Source organism: Bos javanicus, chromosome 11 (assembly GCF_032452875.1).
Source record: "Bos javanicus breed banteng chromosome 11, ARS-OSU_banteng_1.0, whole genome shotgun sequence".
NCBI classification, from domain to species: domain Eukaryota; kingdom Metazoa; phylum Chordata; class Mammalia; order Artiodactyla; family Bovidae; genus Bos; species Bos javanicus.
In genome coordinates, this window is record NC_083878.1 from 8,551,413 (window position 1) to 8,564,608 (window position 13,196).

A 13,196-nucleotide genomic window follows, 5' to 3' on the forward strand; every position below is an offset into this window, starting at 1 on the left:
TCAATCAAATACAGTTGACTGATGGTGCCACTGAGTTCAACTACACCCTTACCAATTTTCTTTCTGGGGCATCTGTCTATTATGGTTTCTCTTGCAGTCATGTAGGGATGTGAGACTTGGACCATAAAGAAGGCTAAGTACCAAAGAATTGATGCTTTTGAATTGTGGTGTTGGAGAAGACTCTTGAGGGTCCCTTGGACTGCAAGGAGATCATACCAGCCAATCCTAAAGGAGATCAACCCTGAATAGTCTTTGGAAGAACTGATGCTGAAACTGAAGCTCCAATACTTAGGCTACCTGATGGGAAGAGCCAACTCACTGGAAAAGACCTGATGCTGGGAAAGATTGAAGGCAAAAGGAGGAGGCAGCAGAGGATGAGATGGTTAGATGGAATCACCAACTCAATGGACATAAGTCTGAGATGGACATAAACTCCTAGAGATAGTGAAAGACAGGGCAGCCTGGTGTGCTGCAGTCCATGGGCGCACAAAGAGTCGGACATGACTTAGTGACAAAACAGCAACAACAAAAAGAGTCTCCAGCTGTAATAGTGAATTCATCTATTTCTCCTTGTGTCTCTATCAGGATTTTCCTCATAGTGGATGCCCTGTTGCTATAGTACACATTAAGGACTGTTACATCTTTTTGGAATATTGACCCCTTTATCATTACATAATGCCCTTCTTTACCTATGATAATTTTCATTGCTCTGAAATCAGCTCTATCATTTTAACTTATCCCTCCTGATTACTGTTAGCTGTGTGCATATTTCTTCATCCTTTTATTTTTAACCTATACATGCATTTATATTTAATCTGCATTTGGATTGATAACGTATAGCTGGGACTTTTTTTTTTTTTTTGATTTGCTTTGACAATGTCTGTTTTCAATTGATGTTTTTAGACCACTGATGTTCAAAGTGATTGTTGATATAGTTGGTTAATATATACCATATTTGTTACTTTCTTCTATTTGTTTCTCTTAATTTTTGTTTCTATTTTTATCTTCCACACAGTTTCTGCTTTTTGTGGCTTTATTTAAACATTTTATGATTCTATTATTCTTCTTAGCATATCAATTATGCGTATTTTTCTTTTTTATTTACTTTCTACCCTAAAGTCTACAATTTCTGTTTATGATTATTCCAAGTCCACTTTCAAGTAACACTGTACTGATTCTTGAGTAGTGTGCATGCGTGCTCATTCATGTCCCATTCTTTGCAACCCCATGGACTGCAGCCCACCAGGCTCCTCTGTCCATAGGATTCTCCAGGCAAGAATACTGGAGTGGGTTGCCATTTCTTACTGCAGGGGATCTTCCTGACCCAGGGGTCAAACCCATGTTTCCTGGGTCTCCCGCGTTGGCAGGCACATTTCCACTGTGCCACCTGGGAAACCCCATGAGCAGAGCAAATACCTTCCAATAACAAATATTTCTAATTCACAACTTTTGTCCCTTGTGTCATTAGCATTATTTCATTTATACATAAGTATACATAAATACATTGTTACTATTATTATTTTGAACAATCTCCTATCAGTTTTATCAATCAAGAATAGTAAAAATAATATAAAGAAAATAATTTTGGACACAGGAGGGGAAGAAGAGGGTGGAATGATTTGACAGGATAGCAATGAAATGTACACATTACCATATGTAAAGCAGATAGCCAGCGGGAGTTCGCTGTGTGATGCAGGGAACCCAAAGCCAGTGCTCTGTGACAACCTAGAGAGGTGGGAGAGAGAGGGAGGTGGGAAGGTGCTACAAGAGGGACGGGACACATGTATACCTATGGCTGATTCATGTTGATGTATGGAAAAAAAAATCATGAGATTGTAAATTTATTATGCTATAATTAAAAATTAAAATATTAAAAAAAAATATGTTTCTATTTTTCTTTTACTTGTCCTCTCTTTGATGCTCTTCCTTTTTTATGGAGAGCTGAGTTTCTGACCTTATTATGCTCCCTCTCTATAATGAACCTCTTTAAATTGTTTTAACAAAGCAAATCTTTTTACATTTTTTTTTACAATTTTTACAAAATTGTTTTTATAAAGCAAATTCCTTGAATTTTTATTTGTATAAGAAAGTCTATTTCTCCTTAACTTTTAAAGGACAATACCACAAGATAGAGAATTCTAGTTTGGTGATATTTTTTATTGCAACACTTTAAATATTTCACTCTGAACCCTTCTTGCTTTCATGGCTTCTTAGGAAAGCTTGGATGTAATTTTTATATTTATTTCTTTATGAGTAATTTGGACTCTTTTTACCCTTCTGGTTTCTTTCAAAAATTTTTATTTATCCTTGACATCCTTAAGTTTGGGTATGATATATATAGATAGTGGTTTTGGCATTTATCCTGTTGTCTGATATTAATTTGGAGGAAATTGTCAGTCATTATGGAGTTAAATACTTCTGTTTCTTTTTTCCTTCTCCTTCTAGTCTTCAACCTAAACACATGTTATACCTTTTGTAGTTGTTCCACAGTTCTGGGATATTGTGTTCTGTTTTTCTTTAGTCTTTTCTTTTTGCCTTTCAGTTTTGGAAGTTTCCGTTACCTTGTCTTTCAGCTCATGTATTTTTTTCCTCGACTGTGTCCCACCTACTAATGAGCTAATCATAGGCATTCCTCATTTCTACTGCATGGTGTTTTATTTCCAAAGTTTCTTTTTATTATTATTATTTCTTAAAACATTTATCTTTCTGTCTCCATTGTCCCTGTGCTCTTGCATGTTGTCTGTTTGCCTCATTAGAATTCTTGCCATATTTATCATAGTAGTTTTAAACTCCTGGTGTTATATTTCCAACAGCTTTGCCATTTCTGACTGTAGTCCTGGTACATCATGTCACAAGTATCCTTATTAGTAAGAAGCAGGGACAGACAGTATGTGGCCAGGTCAGTTCAGTCACTCGGTCGTGTCTGACTCTGCAATCCCATGGAGTTCAGCACCACAGGCTTCCCTGTCCATTAACAACTCCCAAAACTTGCTCAAACTCATGTCCATCAAGCAGGTGATGCTATCCAACATCTCATCCTCTGTCATCCCCTTCTCCTCCTGCCTTCGATCTTTCACAGCAACAGGGTCTTTTCCAGTGAATCAGTTCTTTGCATCAGGTGGCCGAAGTATTGGAGTTTCAGCTTCAGCATCAGTCCTTCCAATGAATATTCATGACTGATTTCCCTTAGGATTGACTGGTTGGATCTCCTGGCTGTCCAAGGAACTCTCAAAAGTCTTCTCCAACACCACAGTTCAAGAGCATCAATTCTTCAGCACTCAGCTTTCTTTATAGTCCAACTCTCACATCCATGCATGATTACTGGAAAAACCATAGCTTTGACTAGATGGACCTTAGTTGGCAAAATAATGTCTTTGCTTTTTAATATGCTGTCTAGGTTGGTCATAACTTTTCTTCCAAGGAGCGAGCGTCTTTTAATTTCACGGCTGCAGTCACCATCTGCAGTGATTTGGAGCCCCCCAAACTAAAGTCTGTCACTGTTTCCACTGTTTCCCCATCTATTGGCCATAAAGTGATGGGATCAGATGCCATGATCTTAGTTTTCTGAATGTTGAGCTTTAAGCCAACTTTTTCATTCTCCTCTTTCACTTTCATCAAGAGGCTCTTTAGTTCTTTTTCTCTTTTGGCCATAAGTGTAGTGTCATTTGCATATCTGAGGTTATTGATATTTCTCCTGGAAATCTTGATTCCAGCTTGTGCTTCATTCAATCCAGAATTTCACATGAAGCATTCTGCATATAATTTAAATAAACAGGGTGACAATATACAACCTTGACGTACTCCTTCCCCAATCTGGAACCAGTCTGTTATTCCATGGCTTGTTCTAACTGTTGTTTCTTAACCTGCATACAGATTCTCAGGAGGCAGGTAAGGTGGTCTGGTATTACCACTCTTTAAGAATTTTGTGATCCATACAAAAACTTTGGCATAGTCAATAAAGCAGAAGTAAGTTTTTTTCTGGAACCCTCTTGCTTTTTCTATGATCCAACACATGTTGGCAATTTGATCTCTGGTTTCTCTGCCTTCTCTAAATCCAGCTTGAACATCTGGAATTTCACGGTTCACATACTGTTGAAGGTAAATTGGAAGTGGTCAAACAGGAGATGGCAAGAGTGAACATTGACATTTTAGGAATCAGTGAACTAAAATGGACAAGAATGGGTGAATTTAACTCAGATGACCATTATATCTACTACTGTGGACAAGAATCCCTTAGAAGAAAGGGAGTAGCCATCATAGTCAACAAAAGAGTCCAAAATGCAATACTTGGGTGCAGTCTCAAAAATGAAAGAATGATCTCTGTTCATTTCCAAAGTAAACAATTCAATATCACAGTAATCCAAGTGTGTGCCCTGACCAGTAATGGTGAAGAAGATGAAGTTGAATGGTTCTGTGAAGACCTACAAGACCTTCTAAAACTAACACCCAAAAAAGATGTCCTTTTCATTATAGGGGACGGAATGCAAAAGTAGGAAGTCAAGAAATACCTGGAGTAACAGAAAAATCTGGGCTTGGTGTACAAAATGAAGCAGGGCAAAGGCCAACAGAATTTTGCCAAGAGAAGGCACTGGTCATAACACATACATTCTTCCAACACACAAGAGAAGACTCTACACATGGACATCACATGATGGTCAATTGATTATATTCTTTTCAGCCAAAGATGGATAAGCTCTATACAGTCAGCAAAAACAAGAATGTGGCCAGAGGAGAATAATAAACCCATGTAGATGAGAAAGTAGCATGTAGGCTGAGGGAGAGATTGAAATGGTAGGTCCACAAGCCAGTAATGCCATTAGGCACCAGAAGCTGGGAGAGACATGGAAGGGACCATCTGCTAGAGCTGCCAGAGGAGGCACAGCCCTGTGGATCCCTTGGTTTTCTTCCAGTGATACTAATTTCAATATTCTAGACTCCTGAAATCTAAGAAAATAAATGTATTTTATTTTAAGCCACCGTGTCTGCCATCATTTGCTAGAGCAACCACATGGAATTAATATAATGTGTGTGGCATGATCTGTCTCAACATAGGAGGGTGGTGAATCTTGCCATCTGAGGGGCAACCACAAAACAGATGCTAAATAGATGAGGAAGAGGAGATATCCTTGCTTCTGATCTTTAGTCTGTATTCACAAGGAATATTGGTTTTCTTTTCTTGTGATGGATTTGTCAAATTTGGTATAATGATGACACTGATCTCATAGAATAAATTACACGTTTTCTTTCTCTTCTACTTTCTGAAAGTGCTTGTGAACTACTGATATTAATTCTTCTTTAAATGTTTACTAAAATTCACCAGTGAAACTACCTGGGCATAAAATTTTCTTTGTGAGAAGATCTTGACTTGCTAATTCATTTCCTTTTTATAGATCTATTGCTTCAAATGGCTTTTCCCTCTCTCCTGAGAGGGATATTATACATGTGTTGTTACCCTCTGTGATGATCCACCAATTTCTGTAGCTCCATTTATTTCTTTACATTCTGTTTTCTTTTAGTGACTCAGATTGTAAGAGGAATAGCTATAGATCTATCTCTTATTTTGAAAACTCTTTTCTCTGCAGCTCAATCTGATTTTGACCCCCTTTTCTATTTAAATTTAAGTTGTATTTCTTCCCATCTCCAAAATCTTAGCTTGATTATATTTAAAAACATTATTTTTATCTTTTTAATGATATTTTCAATTTGGCAAGTCATCACTGTTGTGTTTCCTTTAATTTTTTAAAATGTGATTTCTTTTTGGTTCTTTAACATATTTATAGTAAGGGACTCAATGTCTTCATCTAACACATCAAACATCTGGACCTTCCTGAGAGAAGTATGTATTGACTTCTTTGTGTAGGAGGGAGGGTGTCTTTTTTTCCTGTTTCTTTTCCTGCCTCATAATTCTTTTGTTAAACTTGAATCTTTTAGGTAATATGATATGGGACTTTGGAAACCCTGTTTCCTCCATTTTCTACTACTTTGGTTGGCAGCAGATGGTTTAGTACATTTCTGGACTAATTCTATTATGCCATAGGTCATCTATTCTGCAGCCTCTGAAGTCTTGGTTTGGTTAGCTCAGTAGTCAGATAAAGATTGGTGAGAGACGTTCTTCAATAGTTTGATCCTACAAGTTTCTCAGCCTTGCCATGAGGGTCTGTGTGTGCTGGGGACAATCATTTCCACTACCTCAGTTTAAAAAGTCTATTTAGCCTTCACTCCCTCCTTGTGCATGGACACAAGCTGGTCAGGGAGTGACTGGTGCTCCCTAAGGTCTCTTCTGGGCTTGCATACGGCCTTCCTGCCTGTGTACTTGAACTTCTATGGCCTCCTACCTGTACAGGGGTATGGTAAGGCTTCATAAAGCACCCAATAAAAGCTTTGTCTTCAGATCCTCTTTTTAAATGTTTGTATGATTTCTTGCTTGCCCTCACTGGTAACACTGCATTAGGTAATTTTTGGACGTTTTAAGTTGTTTTTTTTTTTTAATGTGGACAATTTTTAAGTATGAATGGAATCTGATACAGTATTGCTTCTGTTTTACGTTTAGGTCTTTTAGCTGTGAAGCATGTGGAATCTTAGCTCCATGATCAGGGATTCAACCTATATTCCCTGCATTGGGAGGCAAAGTCATAACCACTTGAGTGCCAGGGAAGTTCTTGGACTTTCAAAACAAGCAAATAATAAATTACATGGCCTTTATTGATTCCTCCTTTCACTCAGTATAACATGTTTAAGGTTTACCCAGGTTTTAGCATGTATCAGTATTTCATTCATTTTTATTGTTGAATAATATTCTATTGTGTGGGTGTACCACATTTATTTATTTACTTATTACTGTTGAAACTTGAGCTGAATCCTATTTTTTCACTATAATAAATAATATAAAGAACATTTTTATACAGGATTTTGTGTGGACATAAAAGCAAAATGGCTGTCTGGGGAGGCCTTACAAACAGCTGTGAAAAGATGAGAAGTGAGAAACAAAGGAGAAAAGGAAAGATATTCCCATTTGAATGCAGAGTTCCTAAGAATAGCAAGGAGAGATAAGAAAGCCTTCCTCAATGATCAGTGCAAAGATATAGAGGAAAACAATAGAATGCGAAAGACTAGGGATCTCTTCAAGAAAATTAGAGATACCAAGGGAATATTTCACACAAAGATGGGCTCATTAAAGAAAAGAAATGGCATGGACCTAACAGAAGCAAAGGATATTAAGAAGAGGTGGCAAGAATACACAGAAGAACTGTACAAAAAAGATCTTCATGACCCAGATGATCACAGTGGTGTGACCACTCACCTAGAGCCAGACATCCTGGAATGTGAAGTCAAGTGGGCCTTAGGAAGCATCACTATGAACAAAGCTAGTAGAGGTGATAGAATTCCCATTGAGCTATTTCAAATCCTGAAAGATGATGCTGTGAAAGTGCTACACTCAATATGCCACCACTTTGGGAAAACTCAGCAGTGGCCACAAGACTGGAAAAGGTCAGTTTTCATTCCATCCCAAAGAAAGGCAATGCCAAAGAATGCTCAAACTACCGCACAATTGCTCTCATCTCACACACTAGTAAAGTAATGCTCAAAATTCTCCAAGCCAGGCTTCAGCAATACATGAACTGTGAACTTCCTGATGTTCAAGCTGGTTTTAGAAAAGGAAGAGGAACCAGAGATCAAATTGCCAACATCTGCTGGATCATGGAAAAAGCAAGAGAGTTCCAGAAAAACATCTATTTCTGCTTTACTGACTATGCCAAACACTTTGACTGTGTGGATCACAACAAACTGTGGAAAATTCTGAAAGAGATGGGAATACCATATCACCTGATTTGCCTCTTGAGAAACCTGTATGCAGGTCAGGAAGGAATAGTTAGAACTGGACATGGAACAGACTGGTTCCAAATATGAAAAGGATTATGTCAAGGCTGTATATCGTCACCCTGCTTATTTAACTTATATGCAGAGTACATCATTAGAAACGCTGGACTGGATGAAGCACAAGCTGAAGTCAAGTTTGCTGGGAGAAATATCAATAACCTCAGATATGCAGATGACACCACCCTCATGGCAGAAAGTGAAGAAGAACTAAAGAGCCTCGTGATGAAAGTGAAAGAGGAGAGTGAAAAAGTTGGCTTAAAGCTCAACATTCAGAAAACTAAGGTCATGGCATCTGGTCCCATCACTTCATGGCAGGTAGATGGGCAGACTTTGATTTTTGGGCTCCAAAATCACTGCAGATGGTGACTGCAGCCATGAAAATAAAAGAGACTTACTCCTTGGAAGGAAAGTTATGACCAACCTAGACAGCATATTAAAAAGCAGAGACATTACTTTGCCAACAAAGGTCCATAGAATCAAGGCTACCATAGAGTCAAGGTTTTTCCAGTAGTCATGTATAAATATGAGAGTTGGACTATAGAGAAAGTTGAGCGCTGAAGAATTGATGCTTTTGAACTGTGGTGTTGGAGAAGACTTTTGAGAGTCCTTTGGACTGCAAAGAGATCCAACCAGTCCATCCTAAAGGAGATCAGTCATGAGTGTTCATTAGAAGGACTGATGTTGAGGCTGAAACTCCAATATTTTGGCTACCTGATGCGAATAACTGACTCATTGGAAAAGACCCTGATTCTGGAAAAGATTGAAGGCAAGAGGAGAAGGGGATGACAGAGAATGAGATGGTTGGATGGCATCACCAATTCAATGTTCATGAGTCTGGATAAACTCTGGGAAATGGTAATGGACAGGGAAGTCTGGAGTGCTGCAGTCCATGGGGTCACAAAGAGTCAGACACATCTAAGCAACTGAACTGAGCTGAACTGAAATGATGTTTTCATTTCTGGGAGGGGAATTCCTGGATCATAGGTTAATTCCATGTTTAAATATTTCAAGGAGAAACAAATTGCCTTTAGGACCATTTTACATTCTCATGGTTGATGTATGATATAAGGGTTCCAATTTCTCCACTTCCTTACCAGAGCTTGTAGTCTACTATTTTGATCATAGTGATTCTAGTAGGTGTGACATGGTATCTGTTTGTGGTTTAATTTGCATTTATCTAATGACTAATGATATAATTATCATGTCCTGTGCTTATTGTCTTTTGTATGTCTTCTTTGGAGAAATTTCTATTCAATAGCTGTTATACATTTTCAAATTGGGTTATTCATATTTTACTAATGAGTTCTAAGAGTTCTTTATGTATCTAGATACAATCCCTATACAAGATAAAACTAGACTCAAATTACTGATAAGGGACTATGATTTGCTCAGATGAAATGTTAAATAATTGTTGCTGACTTAATTTTTGAAAAACACCCTGGAGATAGGGGTTTTCTTGTAGAGCAAGCTCTGAATCGGGTCAGATAATGACAGTGTCCTGTAAAAGTGACCCTGCTCTGGGAGCTAGCACTTTATGAGGAATTTTTGTCATGATTTGCCTACTCTGGTGGCTGCAAGGCTGCTGGCTTTTACAATTACGGCAGTGGTGCAGCTGTTGGCTTTCAAGGCTCAGAATTTGTAAGATGAGAATGCAAAAGTGTAAACCACTGATCCTGCGGGTATCAACAAAGTTCATCATCTCTTCTTTAATTGATACTCATCAGAATGTTGCAAGCCTTTTGTTAATTTCTAGAGATGGGAAAATTTTGATTTTTAATTTTTTGCCAACATTTCAGTATTTTATGGAGGTGTGAATTTACAGAGGTCCTTACTACCTGATTCCAGAATTTTTTCCAGACTAGACTTTGCTATTACGAGCTGGCTTTAAATCCACTTGCCAGTGCAGGAGACATAAGAGACATGGGTTCAATCCCTGAGTCAGGAAGATACTCTAGAGAAGGAAATGGCAACCCAGTCCAGTATTCTTGCCTGGAGAATCCCATGGATGGAGGAGCCTGGCAATCTACAGTTCATAGAGTCACAAAGATTCAGACACAACTGAAATGATTCAGCATGCATGCACACAATACAGCTTAATCAGGAAAAACAGCAAACTGGGCTATTTTCCAATATTTTGGCCACCTGATGTGATGAGCCAACTCATTGGAAAAGACCCTGATGCTGGGAAGGTTTGAAGGCAGGAGGAGATGGGGGCAACAGAGGATGAGATGGTTAGGTGGCATCATCAACTTAAGGGGCATGAGTTTGAACAAACTCCAGGAGAAGGTGAAGGACAGGGAATCCTGGTGTGTTGCAGTCCATGGTCACAAAAAGTCAGACATGACTGAGTAACTGAACAACAGCAAGGCTATTTTCTATGTTCTAACTAACTTTGCCGAATCATTCTTCCATGGTCAGGATTGTTGGTTTTCCTAAAGTTTGCCAATCATAGTCTAAAATGGTGTGAATTACAAAATAAATTGTGAATGTAGAGCTAGCCAGTTATGCCACATGTAGGTAAACTTATGGGCATCACTCTGCATTTTTAGAAAGTTCATTTGTACGCTCACTTTTCTTTGAATGGCACAACTACTGGCACATGTCTTTCTAATTATGAAATAGTCCAACCCCTCTTAAAACTGCTGCTGTTGTTTAGTCACTAAGTCATGTCCAACACTTTGTGACCCTATGGCCTGTAGCCAACCTGGTTCCTCTGTTCATGGGATTTCGCAGGCAAGAATATTGGAGTGGGTTGCCATTTCCTTCTCCACGGGATCTTTTCAGTCCAGGAATTGAACTTGGGTCTCCTGTGTTGGCCTTAGATTGTTTACCATCTGAGCCACCCGGGAGCTTCTCCTCCAGAATACAGGCTACAATATTATAGGTCACATGCTATTGCCAAGCTTATGGGGTCGCACAGAGTTGGGCACGACTGAAGCAACTTAGCAGCAGCAGCAGCAGCAGCAGTCCTTTGTTTCTATGATTTAATAATCCTGTTAAAACCAGGTCACTATCTCAATACCCTTTCCCTGAAATTCTCTAGAAATTAAGATATACTAATTTCTATTCTAAGTAACAAACCCAAACAGGAAAGAGCTGTGGTGAGTGATATTTTTTCTAAAAACTTGGAAAAATTGAGGGCTACAAATTTTTGTTAATAATTCCAATCATTTACAGAATGTCCAACATAAAATATTGTACCAATGGTGATGATGGGTTCTTAGAAATTCTCCACAATTGAAAAGCAGCAGTACTTTACATCCACATTTGCACATACTGAAAATATCATTTGGGTGAGTTTTTGATTTATGAGGGTAGAAGAGAACTTCAAATGAGTAAAAAGAGTAAAAAATGCCTGCAACATCAGTCCATATCTGTTTTTAATATTAGAGGAATTCATTTGAATATGTTGCTTTTGTTCCGTAATCCCCCAAACTAACATTTGTATCAAAGTTACCTGATGATACAACTACAGGACACTGTATAATGAAAATGACTTTTTATATTTTCATCCCTTCTCCAGGGAATTTCAAGAATTGCTGAATCAAGTAATGGCTTTAACTAGAAACACAAGTACTCACTCATTCCAAACAAATGAAAACCAAAGACATAATTATAGTTTTCACCATGGTGCTCTTTATACATAATCTATAAGAAAATTTTCTATCATTTTAACAAAAAAGTATTTCTCTGAGTCACTTTTATATCATGGAGATTGCTGGCAATAATGAAAATAACATGTTGAATTCAGTCTTGTAATGTCATCATATTCATTCTTTTACTTCATGGGAAACCTAAGATTTGATGAGTATCGCATATTTTTTATAGGCAGCTCATCACTGACAGAGCCAGAGCCTATTATTTGGTTCTCCTCATTCAGACATTGGCAATGAGCTTCTCTCAGTGGTTTCTCTGGCTTTTGAGTAGCCAATGAAAAAGCAACAGATATTGTATGTTTTCCACCTCATTAAAATTACAGTCCCAGTATGACTCTCCTTTATGTAACAAAGTAGGTCTGCTAGTAAGCTCAAATAGCTGGGTCAAAACTACTCTCTGAAGAGGATAACTGACAGAATTAGTAAACTTACAGGCAGGGAAAACAGCCCAGAGAACAACTCTTTAGAGACGGAACCTTCAACCATCAGAATCTGTAGTACTTAACCTGAGTAGCCTACAGCTTCTCTCTGTATCAGGGGAGGGGTGTGGATTTCTATGTCAACCCTCAAACCAGATGGAGATTCAGGGAACATTCATAAAGCCATACCTATGTTGATGACTTCCAAATTAACATCTTGCTTCGAGACCCCTTTCCTTGTCCCCAGATGCTCATATCCGTTTTTCAACTTGATTGAAAAACGGGTTCTCCAATCCATGAGATTCTCCAGGTAAGAACACTGGAGTGGGTTGCCATTTCCTCCTCCAGGAGATCTTCCCGACGCACAGACTGAACCAATGTCTTTTGTGTCGCCTGCATTAGGAAGCAGGTTCTGTACCACTAGCATCACCTGGGAAGCCCCTTCAACTTGGTAATAGAGAGTTAATCAAAGACTTTCAAACCTAACACTTTCTAACAGTTCATCTTTATTTTTAGTGTGCTGGGTCTTGGTTGCTCCACGCAGGCTTCCTCCAGTTGCCTAGAGCAGGGGCCACTCTCTAGCTGCAGTGTGCGTTTCTCACTGTGGTGGCTTCTCCTGTTGAGGAGCACAGGCTCTACAGCGAGCAGGCTCCAGTATTTGTAGCATGTGGGCTCAGTTGCCCTGCCGTGTGTGGAATCTTCCTGGATCAGGGATCTAACCCCTGACCTTTTCGTTGGCAGGTGGATTCTTAACTACTGGACCGCCTGGGAAGTCCCCAAATCTAACACTTTGAACCCTGAACTCCTCAGTTTGGTCATAAGAGGAGTAACGACCTTTACTTCTCTTGCTGTCTGTTTCCAGTGCATCAGCTAATGCTACCAGCTCTATGTTATAAATATAGTCAATACCCAACCGCGTCCATCCGTAGTCACTGCTACTACCTGAATTCAAGCCCACCAACAGGCCACCATGCTGTCTCCTCTTCCCCTATTATAATATCACTTTAAAAATAGCAACCAGGATGATGTTTTTGAGACCTGAGTCAGAACAAGTCCTTCTTTTCCTGAACACACTCTGAGAGCTTCCTTCCTGTGCAGCAAATGAACTGAAGTGTTAACCATAGCTCTCAAGACCCTTCCAGACCTAGTCCCTTCTAATTCTTTGACCTCGGAACTTAGCATGGCACTTCTTTCTTCCTCTTCTGGAGCCACTCAGGCCCCTGCTCTTCTTCAGTCACATCAA